Source organism: Sorghum bicolor, chromosome 5 (assembly GCF_000003195.3).
Source record: "Sorghum bicolor cultivar BTx623 chromosome 5, Sorghum_bicolor_NCBIv3, whole genome shotgun sequence".
In the NCBI taxonomy this organism is placed as follows: Eukaryota; Viridiplantae; Streptophyta; class Magnoliopsida; order Poales; family Poaceae; genus Sorghum; species Sorghum bicolor.
The window spans coordinates 13,426,307-13,432,015 of NC_012874.2; the positions used below are offsets into that span (position 1 = coordinate 13,426,307).

General features: G+C 43.7%; 1 long non-coding RNA gene across 1 annotated transcript; it reads right to left on the bottom strand.

The window, feature by feature from the left end:
• LOC110435693 lies at positions 2,459-3,333 on the bottom strand. Its single transcript, XR_002453527.1, has 2 exons — positions 2,919-3,333; positions 2,459-2,792 (listed from the first exon to the last, which is right to left on the bottom strand). It is a non-coding gene; the product is annotated as an uncharacterized LOC110435693 (long non-coding RNA).

Genomic DNA, 5,709 nt, shown 5'->3' on the forward strand with positions numbered 1-5,709 from the left:
GCGGACAAGAGGAGTGGGTTGCCATCGACCAAGCCCATGTAGGGGTGGCGACGGAGCTTAGCCTAGCGTAGCGAGCGGCGGGGAAGCGGCCTGGGAGTGGAGGGGCAACGAGTATAAAATCGCTCACATTAGGGAAAATCACGGGAGGACGCATCAATACAGAAAATGCCGCTACTAGTTGAACTGTGATTGTTTTGACCGCTCGATTCTTATAGACGATCTAAAAACAATCAAGGATATTTGGGTGGGGTTCCCAATTATTTTCACCTACAAAATCCAACTTCCCAAGTTAGGTGTTTGACAATTCTGATTGTATGGTAATCGGGAGTGTAAAGGGACATATGTCTCCCTCTACTAAGAAAAATAAGATCACCTTGCACTGCCTTACTCAGCCATCTTCGCCGCTAGAGAGATGTGGGGGCAAACTATGGTTACCATAGAAAGTGCGGCAAGCAAAATTGAAGCTACATTTGTGGCAAGTTTTGGTATGAAAATAGGTCTATGACATGTGGGGCAGGGTTTTAAGAAAGTTCGGCGCGCCATAGCTATGGCAGCAAACCAAACAACTGCCGAAGAAACTGTGACATGACTAATTTTTGGCCTGGCAAGCTTTGGTCTCCAGCCAGATACTCCCATATCTTCGAACTCCCACGCATGCCTCCCTCATCACCTCTCTCTGAACACCGTTTGGTCGACAAAGGGAGCGGAGAGTCGCCTCTGACTGAGCTAGCATGGGTGCGGTGGTTGAGCGGACAAGAGGAGCGGGTTTCCTCCGACCAAGCCCATGTGGGAGTGGCGATGGAGCTTAGCCTAGCATGGCAAGCGGCAGGGAAGTGGCCGGGGAGCGGAGGGGAAACAGGTACAAAATCGCTCACACTAGGGAAAATGCATGGGAGGACGCATTAGTACTGAAAATGCCTCTACTATTTGAACTGTGATTGTTTTGACCGCTTAATTCTTATAAACAATCTAAAAACAGTAAAGGATATTTGGGTGGGATTCCCAATTATTTTCACCTACAAAATCCAACTAGCCAAGTTTTACAATTTTCGAAAGATTGTGTCTCCATATAAGATTTGGTACTCTACATGTTTTCAAATAAAAAAACTTGCTAGCTGTAAAGTTGTAGGTTAAGTTGATAACTATAACACTTTTTCGTATAAATCATGTCAATGTCTTAGGTCGTTTGAAATTTCTAGATTTTAAATATTGAAATTTTAGAACATATAAAAAGAATACTAAGGAATATAAACGACTTAGAATAAAAAACTTCTTAACTATAAAGTTACAGATAGTATATGTGTCTACTCAAAGTTTTGATGAAGCAAAATATATGCTGAAAACCAATTTCTCGAAATTATATTTCAATCGTTCAAAAAATACATCTACTCTCACCAAAAAGTTGATATGCAAACTAACTTTAGCTCAGTTGATGGTTTAGGGTATATGATGATAATGGCCATGCGCGAGGCCTGACGGCACGTATATGTTCTCAAATTGAGGATTAAGTGGGGGGGGGGGGAGACAGATGGGCAAGGCAGATTGCAAAATGCAACCACACACGTACAGGCAGGGACGTGAAGATACCACGGAATCCCCGATGCTGCAAGCCGACGTGGCGGCTCAACCTCGCGGCCACTTGGACCTAGCTAGCTAGCTACGGCCAGGACGTGTATACGTGGAGTCTCACAAATAAACATATTTTTTTGACTTCTATGATTTATGTTTGACCGTTTGTCTTATTAAAAAAAATTAATAAATATTATTTTATTTTTTATGACTTATTTTATTGTTAAATATATTTTTATAATGATTTATTTATTTTATTATTTGGACAAAATAATTTAAATAAAATAAATGGTCAAACATGAATCGTATTAATTAAAAAATATTTATTTGTGTAACGGAGGGAGTATATAGATATCCACGCACACACGGCCATAAAAAACTTCGTATATATATATCCTCCATGGAACTTTTTGCATGATTATATTTATCTATTTATTATTTATTTATTTATGGATGGATGCGCGTTGCGTCGCGTGTTGCAAGTCTGAGGCTATACTATACCTACTACTTGCTGTTGCGATCGTATCGTCACGGGAGAGCGCGCGCACGGCCGACGACTACTTGTCACCTTGTGTATGTACGTGTACGTGTTGCTTATCGATGATGATAATGACGATGATAATGATAATGAGCCTGTTTACTTGAGTTTATCCGTTAAATCTAACAGCTATTTAACAGGATTTTTTTCATAACAAATGAATAAAATATTTTTAGCTATAAGCGAACAGACTTATAATGAGATATAGAGACAATGGATTGCATGCATCGAGCCAATGCCAAATCATGCCGCGGTTCTTTCGAAATTAATTAATTAAGGACGCTGTGATCGATTACAGTGCGACTGATTCTATATATTGTCGTTGATGTGTCACAGTGCCAAAATCGCGTGTCCTCGATAGCTTGCTCCGTTTAATCTTGATTTGATGTGGAACGAGTACGTACATGGCGATGTATGTACCTTACATACAGCTTAGCAATTCCTCGGAATTATGATTACTTACCACAGTACAAATACATAAATCTGTTCGCTGTATTCAATTCATTCCCTACTACTATAATGCGCACATGAAAACACGTTGCATCATCTATCTTCTCTAATACTTAATTGTGAAATTTTCAGTCTGCCCAGTCCGTTCCCAATCTGTCCGCTTTCGGTTTGAGATACAAAGTGTGGGGGCCCAATCAAATCCCCCAATCCGATAAACCCTCGACCCGAGCACGTCCTGCAGATCAACCCAGAACCAAGTCAACAACCACCGTTTGGAAGAGAAGGAACGCCGATCTATCTAATCCTGAGCAGCGGGCCGGGAGGATAGGATGGTTGGTGACTTTGATGAGACGCAGGTTACCTCCGCTACGCGGCCTCGGCGGCCTTGGCGCGGGCGTCCTGTGACTCGCGCCGCTCCGCCTCCGCCGCATGCGCTGACCAGCCGAAACACGGGCACTGCGCCATCCGCCTCCCTCCCTCCTTTGGTTCGCTCGTCGCTGGCAGTCTGATTTCGTGGTGGATGGCTTGTTTCTTCTTCACTCGAGCTGCTTGCTTTGGGTGGGGATGGATATACGAAGGAATCAGGGGACGCATCCAGCAGGGGACGAAATCAGTTGGGCTAGCGAAAGGGGCGCCGAGGTCACTTGCCTCTGAATCCAAGCGCGTGGAGTGGGGGAGGAAGCGAAGCAGAAGCCGGCCTCTGAATCGAAGCGAGTGGAGTTGGGGAGGAAGCGGAGTGAGCCGTTTGTGGTGGAGCAAGGCTACGGGTGAATGGATGACGGACCGTTGGATATATGCAGTAGAAAGATGTGGAGCAGAAGGTGCCACGTACGTATTCTCTCCTAAGCTTAGAAGCAACTATTTCTTATTTTTTTTTCTATGTGGTGTCATTACGTGTGGTGTGTCTAATTTTAGCAACAAACTAATAGTTCATGCCTATAATTCCGAAAAATTTTCACGTTCAATTTTCTCTATTATGGAACCGTTCGTTGTTCCATGAAAGTTTTCTCTACATATGCTTTTCTGATTATTGTACCAATATATTAATATTAAGAAATTAATTAAAATTCTGATATGTTTACATGTAAATATTTATAATTGGAGAAAATATATCAAAAATATTTTAAATTTGATATTGGATTAAGAGGACAATATCATATTATTGCCAAATATTGTAGATGTAATACTTATTTTAAAACAAACTATAGCTCTAAAACTTTGTGCAACATAAATAGATATGTATAATTTTGATCACTGTCTTCATAAACATTTGATGATTTTTTTCTCCCGTGCAACGTACGGGCATGTTTGCTATTTATTTTATTTGTGAAATCGGAGGGGCCGAAGCCCCTAGCGTTGTAACTGGTGAAATCCACCCCATTACCAATCCACCCCACAGTTGCAGAGGATACCTTTTTAGTCTAACCCAATCTACATTGAGATGCCTAGAACCTAATCCAGCCCAACCCACAAGAAGTATTTAGGCCAATTAAAACCAACCCACGTGCTACCCTGCCACATAGATATATGGAGCCATCAAGGCACTGGCCCCAACGCTGCGCAGAAATGCTGAAAGCTGGCCACAGACCTGAGACCCACGGGTTTCCACCCATTCTGAGAACAAGAGCGTTCAATCGTAACGCCCCATTCCACCCCACATGTCCCTTAAACCCACCTCACACCAAACTAGATCACTGATTAACTCATTCAAATCCTTCCAAATTAAAGCCAAATGAGAACCCACCCCATTTAACCCAAACAAACCCAATACATTAGCAGAGCGAGTGTACAGTTGGGGGGATGTGAGGGTTAAAAAAGCTTAGAGATTTATTAAGAATATGTGAACATAAGGTCGAGAAGTACTTTTGTAGTTTGTTTTTATGATGAGTGATTGTCAACGTGATCCACGAATAGGTAGAGTTGGTGACTAACATTACCATGGCGAAAGCTATGTGAGCGACGTCTTGTGGTGTGCAAGTGTGGAGCTCGAAGACGGTGGTCGACGGCAAGGAGAAGGTCAAGTAGAGACATGTCGTGCCGATGGACCTGGAGCGGCGAAGGGCGGACGTGAGGCTTAGACTAACGGACCAGGAGGCTAGGTGACCAGCCGCAGTGTCTGACATCTGGGACATCGACAAGTGCGAGCGTACATGGGAGTGGCCATGTTGACCAAGTCAGAACGGCAGACGTGCGAGTCGAGCGAGGCTTAGGAGGACATAGCGGGCCGACCGGTCAAGGACGGCGGTGACACGCGTCGAGCAATGAGGGATGCATATGGAGTACGCTACTCGCGGTGGGTTTCGCGGGTTTGGACCTCAAAACCCGAGCGGAGGTTTCGAGGAACAGACGACACGTGGCGGCATCGAGGAGTTAGCGTTGAGGCTAAGCTACCTCATGAAGGGCGCGGTGGCCGTCGGATCTATGTCATGTCAAATTGGACTAGAATATCCCTGTGGCTATCAAGTTCGCTCAAAAATATCTAGGAGCATTTGTGGAATGTGTAATATACCTGATAAATAAGGAGAGGGAGCCTCTCATCTCCCTTACCTCCTCTATTTTCATTTTCCTGTTCTAGGTTTCCCCCCTGCCCATAGAATTCTTAAGTGTGAGAGAGATCCACAAATTCTAAATTTGTGTATGCACTGAGATTTGCTGTAGGAATGGAGGCCTTAACCTCCTCCTGTCCTCCGAGATTCAGTTTATGAGATGTTTTTATGAATCACGTTTGTGTTCTTTGCGTTCTTGCTCTCACCCCTCTCGTTCTTGTTTCGATTCACCGTTTTGAGACCAATTTGACTCGTTCTTTTTTTTTGCATTGGATTGATCTATGCCATGAGTTGAGCCTTTCCATCGAAGGAAATCAACCAATTCCTTATGAGCTCATAGATCGGGGCGAATCAAGTTTCCGGGGAGAAAACCGGTGTTTTTTGCGCTCTTCCGATTTTTCGTTGATTGGCTTTAAATTAGGCGATGATCTCTTAGAGATAGCTCCCTAACTACCTTGTGATCATGCTCATGATGTTTGGTGGCAGTTGGTGTTGTTTTTGGCCACAAATCGAAGGATTGAAGGAGGAGGCGATTTGAAATCGTCTGTTTTCTGCTCTCTGCGCAATCGAGGTTCGACAGGAGCAGAAACTGTTCTTTCCAAGTGT